The 25096-nt window shown below is 34.7% G+C and overlaps 1 protein-coding gene across 1 annotated transcript in view; it reads right to left on the bottom strand.

Moving 5' to 3' along the window:
- The window catches only part of LOC141441328 (SH2 domain-containing protein 4B-like), a gene marked incomplete at its 3' end in the record, with an annotated part of 39262 nt that extends 15745 nt beyond the window's left edge, over positions 1–23517 (bottom strand). Inside the window, 2 exon segments of the mRNA XM_074106027.1 lie at positions 14682–14728; positions 23321–23517.
- Between the last annotated feature and the right edge of the window lie 1579 nt (positions 23518–25096).

The following is a 25096-nucleotide window of genomic DNA, read 5'->3' as shown; positions in this document are numbered from 1 at the left end:
TGTATAGGGAGAGTAGACCCTTTACCCCTATAAAGTACGCATTTTAACAAGTTTTGTAAGCAAACCCAAACAAACGTTAGCTTAACTCGCTAGATAGGCGTAGGTATAGTTCAAAAGTGAAGGTGACTGGAATACCGACGCTCGCAATAGATCTAAGGTTCGATTCTAAGCTTCGCTCGCCTTGAGGCTTAGGTACTTTTAGTTTCAATTATTGGTAGCCAACATAAACTTTACGTACCTACCTTACTTTTGTACCTTATACTACAATATTATCATATTATTCATGTATCATCTAGGTAGTTATGACGTTTTAAAGTTAACCTATATCAACCTAAAAAAAATCTTAGAAAACTAATAGAGTTTTATGAGCATCGGAAGCGGTGAAGCAAGGTAAAAATATTTAGTTATTTAATAGACATAAACTTCCGTAAAAGTAACTATTGACTTCATTAATTGTAGGTTGTGTCCACTTTTTAACCGACTTCAAAAAAAGGAGGAGGTTATCAATTCGATTGTATTTTTTTAGATCATCGGTTTTTACTAATATTTCAAGTCCGTACTGATTCAAATAAAATAAAAATACAGTTTTGTTTTTTTTTTTTCAAATAGATCAGTATCATAAAACTAAAGTTATATATAGCCAACATTATGAATTAAGTTGTGGATAGACATTACATAATTTCAAAGGAACGTGCAGTCTGGTAACAGCCAATACTAAAGATAAATGGTTCTGAGATAAAACTCTCGACTCAACTCGCACCTACCATGATAAAATACGGATAAAATTGACAATGATAAAAGTGGGTTGGAATAAACAAATTACGTTGACCTTTCGATGGATATCTAACTAACGAGCACTATCATTATGTATAAGTAACATGACTGCGATAACTATGATGTGATTTTTAACCATTCCGAACTGTGTAAACAGAAAGATCGGCGCTCATTCAAAACTAGATGATAGATCACGATTTGCTAATATTCAGTCAGCCAGGAAAAGGGCTGGCTGGTACAGAGTGATAAGCATAAAGAAAATGGCAAAGGTTCCTGTGTATCAAGCTCTATCCAAGCAGACAAGTCTAAATTAAATAATGTTGAGATATTTTTCCTTGTAAATGACTCTTTCTTCGTATCAAATTTAATGCAACTTTCTGAGAAATTTCCAAAATTATTTTTAAACTTGAACTTTGAACAATCTACGAGTATCTACACGTACTTGTGTGTGAGCTCCCTGCATGCTCCCTGTTTACGTATTTGTTCTGTGTTTTTTTTTCTGTGAAATGTGTGGCCAGTGCTTTTTTTATTTCCTGCTGCCACGATTCGCTGGCCAGACTCTTTAACACTCAATCCTTCGCAGAGCTGCGATGATGCTTAAAGAAAGCGTCTGAGGCGTGGCCTGATCGAGTCAAGGGTACGCATGACTTGACTTATCCATTCACTGTCCAACTCAATGTAAAGCACAGTCACGCGTACAGATATTATGGGCGCCATCGTTACTTTTATAATTTATTAATTTTTCGTGTTGGTCGGCCATGCCATTCTTATAATGGCTTGTATATTTATGTTATGAAATTAATTGCCACCAAACCAATATTTGATTTACTTATTTGTAGAGATGCCAAAGCATTGATGTTTATTACTATATAGATAAAAAAAAACAATAGATTCAGGCATTACTACCTACTTGTTCTTCCGCGGAGCTGGGCAATCAAGCTATGCAAAATGGTTTGCTTTGAATAAAGATACATTGAATAGGTATCTTAAGTACTGTTGTCGAGTAATACAATGCAATGCCGATTCATTCAAAATATTTATATAATACTTTTGGAAAAATAAAATAACATAGAAATGATAACGTGTTTAAACAAATAGTTGTGTGTCGTTTTAATTAATACAAATTGGCTCGAATAATTATTGTTGTTGTGTATATTTGCATGAAGTAAGGCTGAATCAATTCTAGATAAGATTTGTTATCAGTGTTTATAAACAAAAAAGAAGACATGTGACAATTAGATAGTTATTAAATGGCTATTATATAAGCCCTCATTAACAAACAGCCCAAGTCCTACATTAAACATTCACGTCGCGCTATGTCGACTCTATGTATTACACATAGAGTATACCTACTAAAATAATCGCGATGTTGTTTCCGGATTATCTAATCTCATAAACACTACTTATCAGCTGACCCGATGAACTAGAATCTAGTTTATTCAAAACACTTGTGTGACCAGTTATAGATGCATATCGGGAATTATTTCGATGGCGCATGATAATGAACGGCTGGTGTTAGTATTAAGTACGGCGTTTGTTAACGTATGGTCATCCTAGGCCTGGCTTGAATGCACTGCTAAATTCATGAACATAATTTTATCTTGTCAAATATTAGTTAATCGTATATTAAAAGATATTGACATTTAAATTCAATGCGTTACATTACAGATAAACACTGCTGTTTTACGAAATAAAATAATACGGGTAACTAAACTACGTTAATTTTTCACTCAGGCAGTTATTTTAGAACATTCAAAATTGAAAGCCCGACACCGGGCCCGCGTGAGAACTTCGGCCCAAGCCCTCTCATTCTATGAGGAGGCTTGTGCCCAGCAGTGGGGCGTATATAAGCTAGGAGATGATTATCCGTAGCATCCATGTCTTAAATCGTATATATTCACTGAGTAACGTTGCAACCAAAACTTTGAGGACCGAACTTGATAATGCATAGCCAGTTTTATTTGAGTCTGCAATGTGTTCGATTTGAAGGACATTCATGTTGTATATGTATAACGAGTGTTGCAGCTTAATTGCGCGTGAGTTTGCGCTTTAACTGTTCAATTAATTTTATGACCTTTAAATGGACAGAGGAAGTACCTATAAAAGTTTCTTTGCGGCAGCTGTATCGTTGTACGGAGTTGTACAGAGGTTTTATTTGCTGTACTACTGTGCTATTCCATATATTTATGCTGTAAGTAACACGTTTATCTATTGTAGAAAGTGCGAGAGTAATATTTATTGGTTTCTGCTGTCAGTTACTGCAATTTTATAGTCTTTTCCTTAGTTGCATTTGAAAAATGAAGATTCTTGTTATATTGCATATAAACATGCATTCTTGTCATAACATGATTTTTTTCCAAAAAAAAATACATGCAAAATTGGTTAGCAACAATAAGTAGTAGTTAGTAAGTAGTTCTGCATAACAATGATTTAATTTAATAAGGAATAAGTGACAACCTCACAAATTTGGATAAAAATCCGAATTAATTTCGATTAGTACAAGTTACAAAGCTTTTTCGTTTATAAATAAGCAGTTCGCCATTCCTGTCACGAAGTTATTTTGTAAATATCTCGAGCCAATCGCCAGCTTTTATTCAGAAAACGTTTACAACGCAGACCACGTCCTCATCATGTTTCCGTTTGCATAAATTAAATGTTCAAACAAAAAACATACCAGCTCAAGTCACGAAAGTATTTATAACCATGTCACTTTACAAGATCATAAGCAGTAACATTGAAGAGATTATAATGAGTTAAAGCGACACGGTACGTCGCTATCAGATCCGCAAACGTTTAAAGGCCAAGCAACCAAAGTAACAACCTACTAACAACAAATTTATGCCAATTAGCGCTTCAAGGCGCTAAATGTGCTTCCGAAGAATGTCGGTCAACTGTCCTGGGGGTTGACATACTTTTAAAGAATTTTATCGGCCAGTTTGTCCTTTTAAACCGGTTCGTCATATGCAAAGAGGTCTCGTTCATATAGGCTTTAAACGGATGATTATTATAAATGCAGGATGTAGAAATATCTGTATTTTACTTTAAACTTGAACAATGTAAATTAGTTACATAAATAATCGAAATAAGATAGTAAGATGGTTTCCAACAAATTGTAGACCTATTACAACTTAGTAGTAATCCGTCAAGCGATATTTCTCATGATAAAAGTAAAAGTAAACTAAACAATGGAAACATCTATTTATCCAGCCAGTATCTTTGTAGCACTTAGGTATGCTCCGTGCCGCAAACCTGCAATTTTAAAAACAAAGAAATGTCACAGTGACATGTCAGATGACTTTTGCGCGGGAAACAAGGCATTCGAAAGTAGGTTGCGCAAACTAAACAAATTAGAGGTTATGCTTTACGCGATGTCACGAGGTTCGCGTAACAAATTCTCTATTGTTTTGTACCGTTTGCGGATTTTGCTTTCGAAGGATTCACTTGCAGTTTTAAAATACCTAGGTAACACGCGTTTTGTTACATGCGATTTCTATTCTAAATATACATTTAAGAAAGTTTTACTAAGTAAACAATGTAAGTACTAGACTTTTTGGAAATTTTCAATAACAATCTCCTTTATTTCTTTCAAACTCAAGTCACTGATAATAATTGAGATTATTATAACAGACGAGAAAACAACATAGAGAAAAACATAGGTAAGCATAGCAAGCAGCAAGACTCTACTTCTTACTATTTTAATGGCTATCGAACAAAGGAATAGCTAACCAGCCAGTCACATTCGCAGTATTCGCACAGTACTGTGGCACAGATTATATACCCTTAATATTCTCGACGCGTGAAGCGACCGGCAAAAAACAACACGTGTGCAACATAAATATCCCATGTAGTTGGAAGTCATTGAACTTTTAAAAGCGTACATGTACCAAGTTGCCATTACCGCTTGCCGAGTTACAGACAGATTGAGTAGGTAAGTTAAAAAAAGCTGTTCGACAAACATACACAATGTTTTACTGCTGTTTTCACTTAATACATTAAAAATATACGTTCAGTATATTGTTTGGAAATAAGTGCGGTCTAAACTAAACACTGGACAAGAATACGGCACTATTATTTACAAATAAAGTTAGAAACAATTAGTTCAACTAAACATTTTAGTTAAAGTATAAATTAATAACCTGATTATTACATCAAAAAAGCATCAGCCTAAACACAGAAAGATTTAGTAACGTTCTTCATACGTAAGAAACCTAGAGAAAATTCCGTTGCCTTTCTAGACATACATCTTTGTCTGTCCATTGTCCAATAAAAACAATATTTCGACAGCTATTGGGATTATATTCATCGATATGCTAGTATAATTAACAAATGAATCAATGTATAAAGATGATGGCAAGATGCTGACTGTTCTAACACATAAAGCAAGTACTTTATTTCTATACCGTCAACTCATGCTATTTTCTGCACGGCTCGGCATGTGGGTAACCGTATACTGTGGATCAAGTTTCAAGTCATCCACTGTTTATAACTTTATAAGCAATGTAGTATAATTTTACACTCCGCTTAAACACGTTTTAAGGTTAGTGAACATGTGCTTGTTGTTAGTTTTATCAGTAGATGATAGATCGGTTACACACTTGAGTTGCCAGACTGTTGATTCTTTTAGTCCTTGTTTAGATGTGTTATTGGTGTCATGTTCATTAGATATGGTATGAGATCATGAGATCTAAAATTTTACCTTTAAAAATAAAAATAAAATGTCAAGTTAATGATTGATATTGGTTGAAACATTTCCTCTCGTCGTGCCTCTGCCTTCTTTATCGTTTAATTTTGATTAAATAGCGACTGAGGTAACTAAATTGCAAAGGTATTCACAGGTGCAGCGGACGGCTTTACCAAATTAGTTGGCTGTAAAAACTTGCCACATTAAGGAAGCCATTACGGCTAACTCGGGCATTCATCACGATGTAACTGTACGTTAAAAGTTAAATCATTTAAACCGAAAACGGCATTTGTGGTTTCAGATTAAAGACATTGTATTGGTCCGGTGTTCTTTGATGTTTTAAATAAACAATCAGTAGTAAAACTGGCTCCGGGAATGTTACTAAATAAGGAATAATATAAACTTTCTCTGTACTGTCTTGCTGCCTGCTTACTCGTAATGGAATAAATTCTAGACAGAAAAAGTAGTTGATAAAAGTGTGAAAAGCAATGTAGCAATAAATCATCCATGTACATAATGTATATGACTGATTTCTCCTGATTTATAACTATTTCATCAATTACTAAGCAGGCAGGTACGCAGCTGCCTTGATGTCTCCGAAGCATAATTTAACTTGAATAGAAGCTATCATCATCATCAGCCATTCTTATCATTTCATTGGTAAGATTTAGGGGCTGTTGTTGATGTAGGGTTTGTTGGAACAGGCCCTTAGTAGTCATAAATTAAGTTCCATGCACTTGATACGAACTAACAGTAAGACGTTTAATGATCTTATTATTCTGAATCTAAATGAGATCTGCGCAAGTGACTGATGAGTAATTATACAGTAAAAGTGTTGTAAGGTTTACTGATTGCGTCAGTTTGTGCACAACATAAGATTCAATTAAAGAAGGCAGTCAGTTTTCACGACACAACAATATAGACGTTAAATGAAAACAAAAAGCATTTACCTACAGCTAGCGAAAAGATGTAAAACAGATCGCTTAAAATGGAACTCCGAATTTAGCATGCAAGCACTTTTGCACATGCGATGGCTATGACGCTGCTGCGTATGTTAGGCGACTCACGTACATTAAGCGAGTGTCCATTTACTACTTAACAATGACTAATCCAGCCCAAACACGTTTAATAATAATAATAATATTAATACATGCAGAATCATCAACTAGGAATTCAGAATCTTCTAAAAAAAGTCTACAACTCTCTAATTTACATCGTTGTAGTTTACCAGTCAGAAAAACAATCTTCCAACTCATCTCAAATTTATTTAATTAATTATTAGCTTTGCAAGTCTTCATACTAATCATCTCTGTCAGCAATTAACGCTCTTAATCCACTTTTACACTAGTCTACATATGCAAGTTCTGTTTTTGACCCCTGACGCAAAAAGAGGGGTGTTATAAGTATGGCCGCTATTTGTGTCTGTCTGTGGCACCGTAGCTCTTAAACGGGTAGACCAATTTGATTGCGGTTTTTTTAATTTGAAATCGGGTTTTTAACTCTACTTATGTCGAGGTCTATTTGTAACCTACTTAGGTTACAAATAGACCTAATCCCTACTTAATATTATAAATGCGAAATAAATAAATTATTATAATTAAATAAATCTTCATCTGTCATCACGTCCCACTAACCGTTATGGGCACAGAGATAGTTTAAGAAGCAACATAGTTACCATTCCGGCCCAACCATTGAAACGGACGAACGCACCATAATCGCGCAGGTTTGTGCAGGTTTCCTCACGATGTTTTCCTTCACCGCAAAGCTCGTGGTAAATTTCAAATGTAATTCCGCACATGAATTTTGAAAAACTCAGAGGTGCGAGCCGATGCTTGAGAGGCGATAGGTCAAACCTCTAGGCCACCACGGCTGCATATCATAATTAATCATGATCTTACGCTGTAATCAGTAACTTTACTGTAAACATGCATTTATATAAACGAGTCTATAGCATTTTCTCCATAAAGACACGTATTGAACGGGTCCAGGCATTCAAAGTTTTTGCCGTGACGTTTCACACAGTCGCCAAGTTTTCTTTTCCCAAGAAAAACGGCGAAATCTTATTAAACAGCGCTCTATCGGTCAATGTGAAGCTTCGTAGTTTCTAGTGCCCCCTTTAGCTAGATTTCTATACGGTCTAGAATGTTAATAGACCAACATTTGTGCCAATATGAACCATTAGGCTGACCGTGTTCGGCCAATATTGCGGGAAATTTCTGACATACCTACTAGAAAGCTACATTTGCAGTTGTACGGAGAAATAGAAAGAGTATTACGTGCTGAACGAAGTTAAATAGACAATGAAATATTCAAATTAGCAAACTAACGCGAGCTTCCGACTTATTCAAAAGGACGGATTAGTCATGGAAATACCTAAATATGCAAATATTAAATATTTACACATAATAGAGCTTAACGGTAAACCCAGTTTAAAAAATACATTATCCTTAATTCATTTACTGGATCCAAATGAACATAACATAAGCAACGATAATCCAGGATATCGCAATATCCATGCAGTCCCTGATTTTGCTCCTTTCGACCAGAGTAGCCTAGCCTTCTATCAATTTCCCAAATCCCAAGCTTCATACGCCATACAAATCAGTACATATCATTATAATCGAATGGAAACTCGTAAATACTTCCTTCCTCGTGCATAATGTGATCTGTGTGCGCTAGCACATTAGTTCCACTGGCACTGAGTAGCGGTCTAGTACGATACAGTTCGACGCTGCCACGCTAGAATGCCAGGCATTGTCGTGGACATAAAGCAAGAATCCCTTTCCAAGAAGCGTATGCAGAAAGAGAGGAAAGTTATTTTAGTGTCCAAGTAAAAGCATGCCAAGTTTAAAGTCTATTGGGTTAGGCCCTATAAGTATTATTAGATTGCGAGTTAGCGAGACGGAATGAGACGGTTATATAAGTTAGTTAGAAAAGAAGGAAAAAAGAAGAATTCAATTGAATGCGAAACGTACGCCGCACCTTCGAAATTAAACTGAAATAATTCGAAATTTTCTAATTTTAAAATTCAACCAGATTGTGTTTTATTTAAAGTTTATTTTGGAAATGTGAATATTTCGAATTGTTACAGTTTAATTTTAAAGGTGCGACGTGTTCAAATATACGTGTGTATGTCAAACATTCGAAACACATTGCCCACATGCTGGCACAGTCGAGTTTTACTCCATTTAAGGAATCCCATACATTTGCAAATTAAGTTCTTGGTTTTAGGCATCTTTCTATATTCAATACGTTTAGTGCCAAATATTGTTCTAATGTCGATTTAAGAGGTTGTTTGTGTTGTGAATGACGCGTAACGATTTGAAACGGCGTAGCCTTAACGAATCGTGATTACATTCTGCCTTGATATGTCACGTCACTTGTATGTATTTAACTTTTGGTCATAATATAACTATAGGTTGGCTTTCAATTTAACCAATGTATGCTATATTTGACAATTATTGCTACTAGACGATATTTATAACTAAAATAATTACGCGTTTAGTGATAATTTCATACTACCTATTTGCAACAGTGGCGGACCATTGACAAGCAAGGTTTGATTTATATTTGTAATATATCCGAAACAAATATGTTGCCGATAATATTATGAAGAACTTATTCGTAATTTTAAAATATTATTCGGAGGTAGTAAAATCTGTGAATTGCAACAAAACTACGACGAACAATCTTCTAGTTTGCTTTTCCATAACCACAATTAGTACATTGATGATTCGCGCAAGCTAATGCAAGAAATTGTACAAAATTACAACTCACATTAAACTCCAACTAATTGACGAAAGCCCTAATTCAACCCCCTGTTTTACCAGCCATTGATTACATTTATTAGCTTAAACTTGGCTTGACACGCTACCGCGTGTCTAGATCTGACGGATCACTGTGATGCCGTCTTTATTTGTTTTGTTCCAATAGACGGAGACGGCATCACAATTATTATTATAATTATAATTAAATTAATCAATGGGTGGTGAAACAGCCCCCTAGTATTTCAAATGTGAATCCATTTTTTATATCTTTGGAGCTTCCGCTCCGCTCCGCTCTACCTATGTGATTTCGAAAATGAACGCCTTGCCTGAGAAAATATCCCTATCAACATCTTTACGGAAAACTACGTCTACGTTTTTATTAGTCTTCATAAAGAAAACTGCAATTCTATTTCACTATCTCGTTTCGTTCATAAATTTTAATTTAATCGTCGTGCATTCCATGAATGTTTATCAAGTAAAAGTGACAGCATGCAATTAAACTTGACGACAGTTAAATAAATAAAATTTTGTTTCAACCACTAGCGTTTCAGAAACGAGAACGAAACAAATTCTAAACAAACAAACAAAACATTACAAATCTGCTGCCGATTCTAAATCCAGCAATTCACACTAGAGTACTACCGCCAAACAGTTGCACTTTCGGAAACACGGGTTAACAATAAATAGTCATTGTACAGATTTCCGTGCTAAAGACCCAGAAACCGATACCGAGACCGAAACCAATACTGAAACCGGCTCGAATTCGCCTGGAAGTGAAATATGGTTATTAACACGATTGTCTAATTGATTTCCTCATAATACAATGGAGCGTTGAGCAACCGGGTTCGAGGGCGAACGAAATCCGATTCGTTCCCTACGTGCATAACGTCGGAAAAAGAGGTCAAGTTTATGTTTATCAACACGGTTAGCGATTGAATACTTTCTACAGTAGGTATATCATTGAAACTTTGCACTTTTAAAAGTAATTTGTGGAATGTAAAGTATTTTCTTTTGTTTTCTGATCAATAGTTAACTTGAAAAGTTCTCAAACTAGGCAAACGCAGCGTAGGCCCAAAAAATGGACGGATGACATGGTTCAAGCCGCAGGTTTACGGTAGATGCAGGATATGATGATGATGATAAATACCTATAGTTAAATTATTTTTAAAGATGAAAACAAAAAAATCTAGTACGAGTATATTACAAATATCATCCCCTGCCATCATGACTTGGCCTATATCTATGGAGCACTGCATTCTACATAGAAATACATAGACAACTCAACTCCTATCATACTAAAAAACTATCAAAAAAAGAATTATTGCCGTCTTCATTAACTAAACCACGCCATTATATTGAGCTAGTTTGTAATTGCTTTGCATGAGAAACAAAAATTTTAAACTTTTAAACACTCGATCGTTCGTCTATTCTATATCACAATCACTTTCAATGTCCGTTTGATTACTTTGCACTTTTTAATGAAAACGACATTTAAGTCAAATAGAGATGACAGAAGGAATGAAGCGAGAGTAATGAAACATGCAAGTCATGTCGAGTAAGAAAGCTGTCAACTTATATTCGATCGGATCAAGTCAGAATGGATGATAGACAACATAACGACGACACGATAATGAGAACTGCAAAAAAAGTTTGTTCTGTGTATAAGAAGGTTTAAGATTTCAAAATTATAACAACAAAATTCTAAAATGGGAAAATAAAGGTTTTAGGATAAAAGATTTGAATATTTTTTAAAGATAAAAGATTTGAGTAAATTGTATGTTAATTAAAGGCATACAAGATTCCGTTAATAATAGTGACAAATAAATTAAATGGAAGGTTCTAAGATGTTGAAAGATATATAAAGAACAAGAAAGGCAAAATATTTTATTGATCTTGATCACTTAATTGATGATCGAAGTGCTAAGTTAGCAAGTGACAATTACCTTGCAGCATTACGGAGCAAAATCACCACTTTCTCTTGTACCGGTGACATTTACGAGCTGTCGGCTACCGTTCGACCAAAGAAATTAAGAAGATGGTAATAAAAATAAATTATCTCACGGTAATAATGATATCTTTTTACGTGTACTCGTATCAGTGGCCGCTGTACTATCGCAGACAAGCCTAATAAATTTTGTTTAACATTTGACTAACTAAGATATAGAGTAGAATAAGAAATGAAATGTTTAATTTTGATATTTGGTAATTTTTTGAAATGGTGATTTTGGGGATAAAAACTTTCTTATTAATATTAGTAAGGATTCCGGTATTATTCAGTAGTTGGATATCGTTGGATGTATAACAGATTTACAGAATCAACTGATAATGAGACAAATTTATTGTTATTAACACAGACATCATTATTATTATACAGTAATTATTAACTTTGCTTGAATTAAATATAATTGTACGCTATAACTTTCATTTTTCGCTCATTACTGAAATTCGCTTTACCCGTTGTTCTGTGGATAACTCGTAGTGGAATGTATGAGTATATTAATTATAGTTTGAATTTAATTATAATTACATGTGACGTAACGCGTTGCATCGAAAAAAGTTAATTATACATTTTCAAATTCCTTTGATGCTTTCTCGGATTTATTACTTTTATTATGATTCGTGATCATTCCTATTTAGACTCATTCGAAACGAATTATTTCTAGATAATTGACAGATTTAGTCGTTCCGTTACTTTGCGGAGGTTCAGATCAATGAACTGCACTAAATTATAGTTACAGTGAGAAAAGTTTTTCCATGTCAAAGTCTTTATGAAATTGGCATAAGATTGATTTTGACTTGGCCTGTGTAAAAACGTTTTGCACTACATCTATACTTCTAAATTACAGTATTACCTATCTGTCATGTCATCAACATAGAATATCTAATCGCTGTTGTAATGGGCAGCATTCTACTTAAATTGCTTAGCTATTCACAATCTAAATACGGACATGGTTACTTTAAAGGCAGTCTTAAATTAAGTCTCTATTTCAGTAGTCTTAACATAAATGAAAACTTGTTTTCAATAGATTTAGGTACTGTGTGTTATTCATCCATGTTCAGCTATGACTGTTAAATTTTCATATTTAACATACATTCGGGTTAAGTTTTTCGAAATTTTCAATTCTGCAAGAAAATCTAAATACAAGTGCTAGGATGACTCATAATATTCATTAATAAATAGTGCGTCTACCTACCTGTCTTATCTATTTGCTGCACTTCATCGGCTTTAATGCACTATTGCTAAGACGATACAAACAATGTTGTAATACGTTCTTTGTCTGCCGTAATACCCTGTCATTGGCCGTAAGAGTCATATGTGACTCATCATCATTTCGTTAAGATCCATTGATTGATTGTCAATACGTCGATGTCAAATTGTTAATCAAACACTTACACATTTGAGAGGGAAAGTTTTAAGTTGTTTAACACTAAATAATATTTATTATGTGCTCGACTATTACGAAACGCTGTTTCAGTCGCATAGCGCACGTCCTTTTGAAAGGCTAGCAAGAAAGGCCACAACTTGCTTAGGTAGGTAGTTGGTTTGTACATTCCTTTAAACTAACAATAAGATTAACTATGTGCATATAGTACACCAGCAATCTTGACTTTCGTGAGCTTTATCTAGATAATATAAGTATATTTAAGGTGCATTTATTGTGTTCTTATAACAATATATCCTCGGTTAATGTATCGTCATAATGCCTTATTTAAGCCGTAGTAAGCGCAGTGGCTTGAAATAATGTTGATTATGATTATCGACAAGGTTGCTTACTATTCAAAACACACCAAGGGTGCTGGGGGTGCTGGCTGGGTGGCTTTAAGCCATACATTTTTTAATACGCAGTATGTACCCTAGATAGGTTGTATCGTATTTTGCTACTCGATTAGGTAGCGTTGCATACAGCCCGCAATTATTCTAACATTTCTAACAATTTTGCATGCCTATTAAGCAGATAGTGTGGCTTGTCAACTACGAGCACGCTTTCGCAATGAAAATATTTCATTTCATTTCTGGGTCACAGTGGAACTTCTTTCAGACAGTCGTTTTGTATAGTTAACTTGGCTAACACGGACCATCTTTTCGAGCTGCGTCCATTATGTGCCCATATAAAAAAAGTTGATAAAACAAGACGCCCTTTTTATAGATGCTCTATTGCTCTCTATTGTATAATTATGCAAACAATAACATAAGAAGCGTTATACAATAAAATTTACACCATGACCTGGTTGTGCATTTATAATGGCGACAAGCGGACGCGATAACCACTGTGCTGCCATTGTGTGACGCAACTGGAGCATGGAGCATACCCGCGTCACTTGATGCGACGCATGACGCTTCAGCTTTCAGTTTTGGGGAAATGGGGGTAATAAGGGTGTTCGGAAATGTGTGGCCATGTTTCGACTAGAGCGAATTCGATAAGAGATCGTCACTATAGCGCGTCACGAAAATTCATTAACAGTGCCTAGCAGTGGCGTGAGGCAGTAGCCACTTGATTCCCACCGGGTTATAATTTTTTTTAATGATGTCTTCGACTTGTATGGCAAATATTGTATACACTGCGAGGAGTTGCATCTTGGCATATCTAATTCGGGATTTCTCACTTCTGGTCGTCTAACAAAAATTTTCGCTCCATGCTATTAAGCTTTTACCTTTTTACCCGACTGCCCGAAGGAGGGTTATTTACGTGTTGTGTTGTCGAATCAAGGGTTCTGTGACGCTAGTATCGTGAGGTCCATCTTATAACTTTGACATTTTTGTCACTTTTGTGATTGGTTAAATAAGTAACTGAACCAATTGCAAGCAAGACTAATGTTTTACGGAACTTTCAATACTAACGCCATCTAGCGATATTTTGGCTCACGAAACCCTCGCACTATGGAGTAAAAGTTTTCTTTCCTACCATCAAAGTTTTCTCTCTTACCGACAAATCTTTTCGATAGTCGTCAAGATCATTCCGCCATCTTCGCCGTCTTAATATTTTTGATGAGTTCCTGTCTACGGTCGCCTTCCTTGATCACTCTTATATTAAAGTGTCACAGTTTTAGTTTTAATGAAATGAGATTTTAATGAGGCTGTGTGTAAATATAGGCTCGTGTTTGACTGTTTGAGTCGCTGTTGCTGCGCAATGGGTTAGGCACTACACGGTCATGTCACAACTAGAGCGATGGCTTAGTTGATAGCTTATTTCAGGGCATTTTAACCCAAAAATGCATAGTAAAAATACGGTTCGAATCAATTACGACTGTGACTAAACGAAACGGGATATCATAATCTAAATACCCCGTGCTTTTTAACTTCCGTTAACTTTAAGAGGACATTGTACAGGTCAAAAGAAGTTAATTTCCACAAGACACCTAAATCGTTTTCCTTGCTCATAGCTCGGTATAGTCTATCCCAATTACCATAGACAATCTACATGCACGTTGTTTTATTATTATAGTTGAAGGTTACTCACCTTTGTCAGTCACCGGGCTATATCCGAACGTGGAAAGTCATTAAAACCTGAAACAAGGGAATTCCAATTAGTTAACGACATATTGTGATTTTAATGGAATAATTACATTAACTATGTCGCAATTATAGCGTTCTGTATTAAACGGGAAAATGTTATCTTTTTACTACGCCCAATTTATTCAACAAATGTTTTTGCTAAATAAAACCATGCTAAGCGACAATTTAGCTATCAATTTAGGTGATAAGTACAATTTTCGCAACAAAATGAGATTTCTTTGTTTACGATCGTGGTTTTTTAAGGTATTCGCATTTATTATTTTCGGACACAATTCGCACAGCTGAACACCACTGTAATGTCGTCAACATAGCCATCTATCAACCTGAAACTTACATCACTAGCATGTAAAAACGTTTTCCTTGTGCCCAATACTTGAAAAGGATTTTGCAAATGGGCGTATATTACTAAAGCCTCAGAACGCGTAACTAATTTACTAATTAGTACTGCGGGTTGGGCAACAAGGCCTATTATTTGAAGAGTCCAAAACACGTTCGGAACTTCGGAACCCGCGTAACTGTTGCGTAAATTAAAATTTGCTATTCTACACTGTTCCATGGCACCAGGAATGTTTTAAGTTGAATGTGACAAGGAAATGACTTCGTTTGTAAACAGTGCAGTTGGGTGATTTGAATATTAATGTATTGGTTATGCAAGTGCGTTTTGTAAGGAGAAGTCTGTGTGGTGACGCGACGTTACTGTCAGGAAGTTCTTATACTATCTGCACCTGACAATGTTAAGACTTGAGGCTAAGACTAAGAACTAGAAATACTAAATATGCAAAGGACGAATAGTTCAGCACCAAGATGCAACAGTGATACAAATCCAATGAAGAGGCGGCAATGTTTTATTAGTTTGAGCTATTCTTTACTTATATTCAACCTGGTTAAAGCCGCAGGTTCACGGTGGACGCAGGGCAGGCCGCTTCCAACCGAAGCAACTGGAGGTTTATGGGGGCCTATGTGAAACAGTGGACGTCCTACGGCTGAGATGATGATGATGATTATATTCTATCTATGATTATATTCGGTTTTCATGCAGGTGGAGGTACAAAATCGTATGCGGCATAGGGGTCAAAAGTATAAAATGAATGAACTAGAAAATTTTGTATGGAAAGTAAGGATTTTTCAGCAGATATTGTTAATTTAACGCTGAACGCGTAATTATGTTTTATTTTCCATTTTGTATCACGTTTAATTATTTAAGAGAAGTGTTCCACGCATATTTCCTATTAACCGAGAACAATTTCAAAATATTTTTAGAAACGTAAAGTTCAACTAATCCAACTCTAACGGGGAGTATTATCAGTATCCTAAACAGTTTTCGAAAAGACATGGTCCCATTTTATCACTCTGTAGAAATACAAAAAGTCATCAAAGTAACCGTAGTGAAAATGAAGAATAATAACTTATAATTTTTTACGATGTTATGATGATCGATCACTAATTTTACGAATGTATTTATGTTGATTCTCTGTCGCATTAGGTCAAGCTTGTATGATAGATTCATCTAAATGAATTCATGTTGCTAAGAAATTAACATCAACGATCTCTTGAATTATGTATAACGAGTGACATTTCAACTACTTATGCGTAAGCAGATTATAGTCTGTTATGTCATGAACTTAACAACATGAACGGCATAATATGTATGTGCTTTGCATTTCAGATTCAAAGATAGTGTAGTTAGGGATGTCCCGAAATATCAATAAATTATCTATAGCATTCTATAGTTATTAATTTTAGTGGGTAGGTATCACATTAAGTTTATTTATGAAGTTACAGCGACAAGGTAGTAGTAATATGTAAAGATATTACTGGATAGTGAGCAGAAGTTTTTTTTCTGAAACAGTGGTAGAATTTTTTGACGTTCAAAAGTTATTGAATCAGGCGTTACTTTGCGGAGGTCCATATCAATGAACTAAAACTTACTTTGCTCACCCGCGACCTTATGATAGCTACTTTTTTTTGTAGCTATCAAAAGGTCGCGGGTGAGCAAAATAATTGTTTTACTTCATTCAAAAGTTCTAGTCATAAAATGGATAAAATAATACTTTTACCTTAATCGCTATATTCAACCAAAATTTGCTTGGCAAATCTTAATCGAAACGAATGAATCGTAATAATTGTACGTACGATGACTAAATCAACTACTCATCGACTGTCACTGCCGCCATTTTCGCATCATCACATATTATGAAAGACTATTATTTAATCACACAAACATACACAGCAACATCCATTCACAAGAACACTTCTCTAAATAGTATATACCTATCTGTCTCAAAGAAATTATCGATATTATTCAAGTGTTTTTGAGTATCAGACCCCTGGGCCACGAAATGTACAACTGCTACAACTGCATTATAAGGTAAACGTCCGAGTGCCCGAGACGCTAATGCCCAAATGCCCAATAGACGACACCCTGCTGTCATCTCTATTGCTAATGACATAAAATTAAAGATGCCAATTATTGGGACAGTGACGAGTACGTTTACCTTAATTAGTTTCTTATTGTTTGAGATAGTTAACAATTATGTGGATTTTTAGCACTTGTAATTTTCGTGGTAGAGGGACCATGTCGATACTTTGTGGACATTGGTACATCCCTATGTGTAGTTTGTTTTAAAGCAGTGTAGCGACATTGTTGCTCGGCTCGCGACTTTTCTGATAGATACATAGCTCTGTTACGTACCGGCAACGCCTGTATTATGTTAGTTTGCCTGTGGATTTGTGTGTATGGGCTGGGCTTTATGACATTTGACACATTAATCATTATGGAAAGCAGTGACCGATTAAAATCGTGACGAACTTAGTTCATGTGTACAAAAGTTACAAGTGCTATATTTGAAAAAAAAAACACGAAAGTTGAAAGTGAGGTATCGTTTTGTACCAAACTCTTATATTTTTCGTGCTATATGGGGCCAGGTCTACATACTAGTGTATTGCATTTTTTACATAGTATACCAACTAATACCAAGTTATTTTGAAAATCTAAACAGCAGGTCAATTCTTAATTTACCTTTAATAACAATGCGAATATCTGTATTAATGTAAAAGCAACCTAAAAAAATAACATCATTAAGTATGAGTCAATGTCTATAAAAACACATTGTTTTTATTTTTTATCTAGGTCTTGCCTTGTTATTATTTATGTCAATTTTTAGATTATTGTAAGGGCTTATCGATTTTATTAAAGTGAGTAAGAAAATAATAATTATCATTATCACTTTATAGTCTAATTAATTGAGAGGTCGGCAATAAATTACCCTGATAACGAAATATAAGTAGTTAAACTGATTTAATGACTTACATGGCTATTGTACAGTCAACGTCATAAATAAGTGATCACTTTTGTACCTTGTCACTTTAACGTCATGTTTGAAAAGCCATACAAAATTGTGTAATGTCTGAAACCGACAAGGTACAGAAATTATCACTTATTTATGACGTTGACTGTACTATAAAAAATTCTAATCGATTAGCCGTTACGGCAACAGTCTCAACGGTGACATAACCTCAAATGTGTTACGTTTGATATTCTGCGCACACGACGATCCTGGAACCGTTTGGCGAATTGTATAAACATACATAGAATTTAAATTTTCTACAGCCAACTTAGAAATAAGGCCAAATACATTGAATAAAAAAAAACAACTTTTAACCATCTAAAATCGTTTTGATCTTCTTTATTTACACTTACTTCAGGTAAGTACACAATTTAAGAACTATTTACACTAGCGTAAAACTAAATCTATCTGCAATAAGTGTCTCATTCTTCACACAACCTATTTTCACCTTTATTTCGTTTTCAATTAGAACCACTTTGTAAATCCGTGAGTCATTGTTATTGTGAAGTTTTAATTGTTTTAGCTTAAAATTACCCTTGAACCCAAAATGGTGGAAAATTATGAAAATGTGGACGCAATGGAGCTGTATGATATTATTTTTATGTCGGTACAATTGCAACCAAAAGTATTTAGGTAGCTATTAAAGATGGATATACTTAAAACATAAATGTAGGTAGATAGATGCTGTACTTGTACACCTTAAAGAATTTAGTATGGCTATGGGGTTTTCAAGAAAGGAGTGTAAGTATATGTGTCTAAAGGATCGAGAACGCGCATTTAAGTCCCATGGAGTTAAGTTCCATAATGTAACCGACGTAGAGTAAAGGTATGGTAACCGTCTCAATAACATTAACTTTATTGGTGTAAAGCATTGCATCGTTGAGAGCGAGTGTACATGTTTGTACAGATGATAATGTTGCTTTTTATTTATTGGCTTAATATTTAAATGTGCCAAGTTCGTAAAACTACGCTTACTGATAGCCTGGTTTCAATTAACGACACCGAATGGAAGGAGCATAATAGGTACTTCACTGTCGTCACGTGAAACCATTCTTTTTAAGAAGATAATGTTTAGAAATTGTTAAAAAAATATGAGAAAGATAATTGAGATTATCTGTCATTAAAAATTACCTAAAGTAAGTAGACCAGATAAGTATATGTAACTGGCCAAAAATAACGAGAGCCAAGCCAAACAACCCCCAATGAAATGAAATAAGGCTAGACCAAGAGACATAGAAATAAAAAAAATGGAAATTGTGACCTATTTGGTCAGAGAAGTAAAATACCAAAATTATAGTGCTTTTAGTTCACAGGGCTTTCGGAAAGACAATCATTGAAAAGAATTCATCGAAAGAAACTGAAGCTGAAATACATGAAGCAATGCATTGGTATTATATTTTTTGTACCTTATAGTACCTTATTAAGATGATTACAATTGACAGTTCCATACAATTTGATACTTAGGTAGCCTTGGGAGTTAATTAACTCTAGACCGCTTAAGGATCTTTAAGGTGACCTCGATAAATTAAATTGCTTCTGTGTTATCATTTAGGTATCACAAATCCATTTTCGAAATACCTTTAAATAACCCCGAACACCAGGTTTATCTCGTTTACCCTTGATATTAATGTTAAGGTAAAAGTAATGGCAATTTACTCCACTTTATCACGTTTTTTCATGAGTCTTTCATCTTTGATACGCTATCTTACGTGTTATCAACGTTTGTTTGTTTTCAAATTTCTAAAGAAAGAGGAAGTTGGACTGACTTAAAAACCAATAATAAATTACGTAGACTCATAAAGATTGTAGATTGTCTGGCTAATTACCTAAAGTATATGATTATATGATTGTCAGTCGTTATTGTAATAGTACCTACACGTGAAAGTTTACGAGAAGTTGGGAACATCTAAAGCAAAAGACATTTAAAATTACATCGGACCAAGATTCTGTAATTAGATATCTGGATAAATCGTTAAATACTGGCCATCCTTCAATAACTGGCCACCTTATATTAAAATAAATTCTGGTCACCTATAAATAGATTTTATTTTAATATAAAGTGGCCAGTTATTGAAGGATGGCCAGTAAATTTCACCTTCTTCTAAAAATTAAGTCTGTTTGTGACTAGAATTCATTTTTAGTGTAAGGTGGCCAGTTATTGAAAGGTGGCTAGTAATTAACGATTTTACCCTAAAAGCATTCAAAACAGTCAAACATTAGTTTCATTTTGTTCAAACATATGCTGTTCCTGAATATTACTTTCTATCATTAACTCGTGGATAAGATACGACTTTATTGTACCTATTTTACTGTTTTACAATAAATGTATGATTCATTCTCTGTTTTGGTTTGTATGTATAAACAAACATTGCGTAAAAACTTGATTGTTCCAATCTCTTCAAGTCCGTGGTAATGATCATTATTATTGTATCATAAAATGTGTCCAAGGTTCTTATATTTTAAGTCATTCAATGTCAGTATCGAGGTAAAATTCGGTAGGGCACTGTTGTTTTTTTTTTGTTTACCTTCATTGTTAGGGGTGCTAGGAAGTTAGCTGTTGTGCCAGTTAATAATTAAGCTGTAAACACTATTGTAGTCTTTTTTATCTTAAGAAATGTTAATCATTAACGCAACCAATTCAACTACTATACCTTAAGCGGCATTTACTCGTTACGAGTAAAATAAATCTAGTAACAATACATTGCCTGCCTTGAATAATCCATCATATCATAAACTAGTTCGGTATATAGCCCTGCAATCTAAAGCTACGTGGATGATGTTATTTGTATTGCGAAAATCAAGTTTTGGTACTTTTTAATTTTGATTTTTTGGATTTGCACATATATTAACTGACTTTAGGTAACTTAAATGTACGGAGCTACCAACACTCAACTAATACGTTACCTATAGTACAGTCTGGTCAACATTCCATTGTACTCACCTAAATACGGACAAATACTAAGTAGGTACACAACATAGTGCAAACAAAGGCGTCACTTGCCTAAAGCCCTACCCGAACCTTGAAACTCCGTTACTCGTGACTCACTCATCAACGAGACGTACAAAGAGGCCATTGAGGACGATAGTTACATTCCATAGATGTCATTGCTGCGTTTAAAATAGTGTGGTTCTTATGTTTTTCAGAATACTTTTGCTATTGAACGTGATTCCATTTTTGAATTATATCTTTGTTTTAGAAGAAACGAAGAAACATTGAAAGTTTTTAGAACAAACAGTGTTATATTAAATGATTTTGTAACGGATAACTCATGTCTTAAATCGAGTTTAGCTCGACATGTTTCGGGCTATTTCGTAGCCCTTCTTCTCAGGAGCACGCGAACGCGACTCGGCGGCTGCCGCAACACGCACACTACGCGACTGCGCGACAAACAGTGTTGCTCATCGAATAGTAACAAACCACCGATCTCACTGTAAGTGCGTTGAATTAAGCACTAAAAAAAGTTTGGTATGTTGTGGTCTGTGGTATTGAGTGAGCTTTTTACGAACGCTTATTTAGCTTCTGCTGAACTAAAATTCATTTTTATTTGTCAAATTGACATTTGCCTTTGACCAATATGTGTGTCTGTGACTTTTTATGAATAAGTGTGTGTCTTTTATAGTTGAAAATGGAAAATAGTCTAATGCAATTGGACTTTTAAGTGGCAACCCTGAAAATATTAAATTATTCAATTTAAATTATGTATAAAATGAAGAAAAAATACTATATTCATTATGCAGAATGATATTAGCAGCGCAATAGTACTTACAATGCAAAACGAAATGATCAACAGGAAATCATTTTGCTTTAATGTTTATTGAAGACTAGTAAAAAGGATGTTGTGTACTGGAATGGCTGAAAATAGAAAAAATATATTTCAGTTTTAATTTTGTTACTAATTGCTAATGATTTTAAATTTGCCTCTTTTACACTTAAACAGTTAGATACTTTTATAAGGTAAACGTCTGAGTGCTCGACACGCTGATGCCCAATAGATGACACCCTGTTGTCACTTCTATTATTATTTAATTATATAAAATTAAAGATGACAACTACTTGGGAGCACTATCACTTGTCCAATATATACACAAACATTAGTTATAAGCAAATTACTAATACTGTATGGATATTTGTTGTCTGAATAAATAAATAGTGAAGAGCACTCGTGAGTTTAACTTAGGTACATTAGTTATACAGGGTGGCCCATTTAGATCGGTCAGTATGGAAAAGTCTGAAACTATAAGACATACGAAGATCTGTTCTTAGGAACCAGTCATCAATTTTAGTAACAAGAAAAACTGCATTCGAACATTTTAAAAAAACTTGTTCTCAGTACGGGACCTAGAACCAGGTCGTTTTGAAAAAAAACATACAATATTTCTATTTGGATATCGATAGTGTAGGTCTTAAGCAATAAATGTGTACTATGAAACACAATATCTATGAATAAAATCATTGTTTTCATATTCTTTAATAATGAAAGTTTTATTTTTCAAAACGTCCGGGTTTGATTCCCGAGCTGAGTACAGGTTTTAAAATATATGTTATGAATGCAGATTTTTTTATTATTAAAATCGATGACATGGTTCCTAAGAACAGATCCTCGTATGTCTTATACTTTCAGACTTTCCCATACTGAGCGATCTAAATGGGCCAAGTTTTTTGATCTTTCGTCATAGAAATCTATGGCATACAGAACCTACTTAATATGTAAAACAGAGACGTATATTTTCTTTTTCGGTGGATTTGATGGACGATATCAAACTTTAGTGGAAAGTAATTGTAAGTATATCATCTGCTCGAAGAAATATATAAATGTGTTAAAATATGAATTTGCGCTCTTTCATTATTTCGAATGTGATAAATGTGATAATTGTATTTTAATTAAGGAATGCGTTATGCAATTAAGGCTTGCGTAAAACACACGAATACTTAAGTATATTTTGTCTGACGACTTGGTAACTAAGCTAATGTAGTAATTACTACACAATACTGTACGTATTACTCGAAATACGCTGACCTATTACGCATAAAAACCTCTTTTCCTTATTTAGTAACTTACATAGGTAAATTAATTAATTCTATGTACGTATAACAATACAGTCGAGCGTAACTTTTGAAGTTATCCACCTCAAAAGTAACTATATTTATTCCAAAGACTAATTAAATTACCAATTTAACGGAACTCTATGCGAGAAAACAAAACAAAAACTTGATTAACGTTAATAAATTACTTACGGAAAGCAGAATATGAGAAAACTGTCCGTTTTTAACGTTTTCACTCAATCACGCAATCACAGCACAGAAAATTCACAATTTAAAAACAACAAACTCAAAGTTGATAAACTTTTTAATTTATTGTAGCGCGTATTTTTTTTTTATGGCGCGAACGTGCGATCTCTTTACGCTCTTTCGGCCAACTGGCTGCGTGCCGTTCAGAAATAAGAGAATGTGACGTTTGCGTACGGTATGCCGTATGCAACCAGCCAGTACCATTCCGTGTTGAATGCGCTTTGGAATTTTCTTTCATTTCATTACTGGCCAGTAAGTATCTAACGTGTATTAAATTTATGGATTTGGTGGCGATTAATTTAAAGCATTAGCCACGGATTTGGCCCCAATATTAAAACGTCAGTAAGTGTAGGTACTTGTGTTAGGTACTTACCTACTTCACTTACCGAGTTACCAGAAAGGAATTTTACTTAAGGATATTTTATAACAGGAAGATTTATTCAATCTTTGTCTATGATGTAAGGTGTGCGTCGTGAGTCGTGATTCGTGATAAATAGATGATAGAGTCCTTAAGTTTTTCTGCTCCTCTTGCTCTACTCCAGGGCCGGCGCTGCCCACCGGGTTGCCTACATTTTTTTGTCGTTTATGATGACAAGTATGGCAAAGATTGTGTACCTATACTAACTGCAAGGTATTCCATCCGAAGACATACGTTACCTAACTCATGCTTCTTTAACTCTCTGGATTCAACTTTACTGTACGCCATGCTAAATACTGCTTGGTACTATTAACCTAAATTATGACAGTGTTACCGTTACTTTTCATATCGATCACATGTGTTCGCTCCATGTGAATAGCTACGCACAATGTTTACGCTATCGCTTGTCAAACACTTTCTCTACAATCAATGGTAGAGTCACCTGTATTAGTATCTGCCATAGCGGAGCGTGCAAAAATATCTGACAGGTCCAATCGGCCCTAAATAGAGTCGTAAGTATCAGATATTTATTGTGTCACGCTTTGTTGTGTCAGATATTGGTGCTGGTGACAGTACAATAAGGCCGTGGATTTGACACCAGCGAAGCGGTGAGCGTGTTCCCTATTAATATCGTTTGTTGCCAACTAACCACTGTTATGACCAGAACTCGGAAAGTGTGAGATATTCTTATGTCATTACTGTTATGTGTAGATATTAATATGGATACACCCTGAAAATAAATATTGTAAAAATAACTTTTTGAAATTTCCATACAAAATCCTTTAAAAAAAATCAGACTACTTGACTGTGCAAATAGTAAATCTGAAATTAAAACTTATCTATTGAAGTAATCTAATAAGTTGATTTTGCAGATTAACGAATAATACTTGTCCATTGACCATGTAATAAAATAGATACAGATAGTAAAACAACATTATGTTAAAATAAGGTATGCAAGGATTTTGTAACGGCTATGGAACCCTGTCCTGGGCATGTCCGGCACGCTCTTGGCCGGTTTTTCTTTTTTTATATACAAAAGCTACAGGTGGGCTGACGATACATAATATCCGCGTGCTCTTCACTCATGACTCCGCAGAATCTCGCCTCGCGACTTACCAACTTACATAATTTTTAGAATAGAATTATAAATTATAATATTATACAGAAAGCTGGCAGGGCGTTGACCCCGCGTGGATTGCCACTGCGCCGGCGCCGCACTCCGTCACTGATACCCTATTTAAGTGACATGACCCTAAACTGTGCGTATTCTTTGTTTATTTATGGCATGAGGTTTATCAATGATT

This window comes from Choristoneura fumiferana, chromosome 23 (genome assembly GCF_025370935.1).
Source record: "Choristoneura fumiferana chromosome 23, NRCan_CFum_1, whole genome shotgun sequence".
In the NCBI taxonomy this organism is placed as follows: domain Eukaryota; kingdom Metazoa; phylum Arthropoda; class Insecta; order Lepidoptera; family Tortricidae; genus Choristoneura; species Choristoneura fumiferana.
The sequence above is the reverse complement of the archived record's forward strand: the minus strand, read 5'-3'. Positions and strand labels throughout refer to the sequence as shown.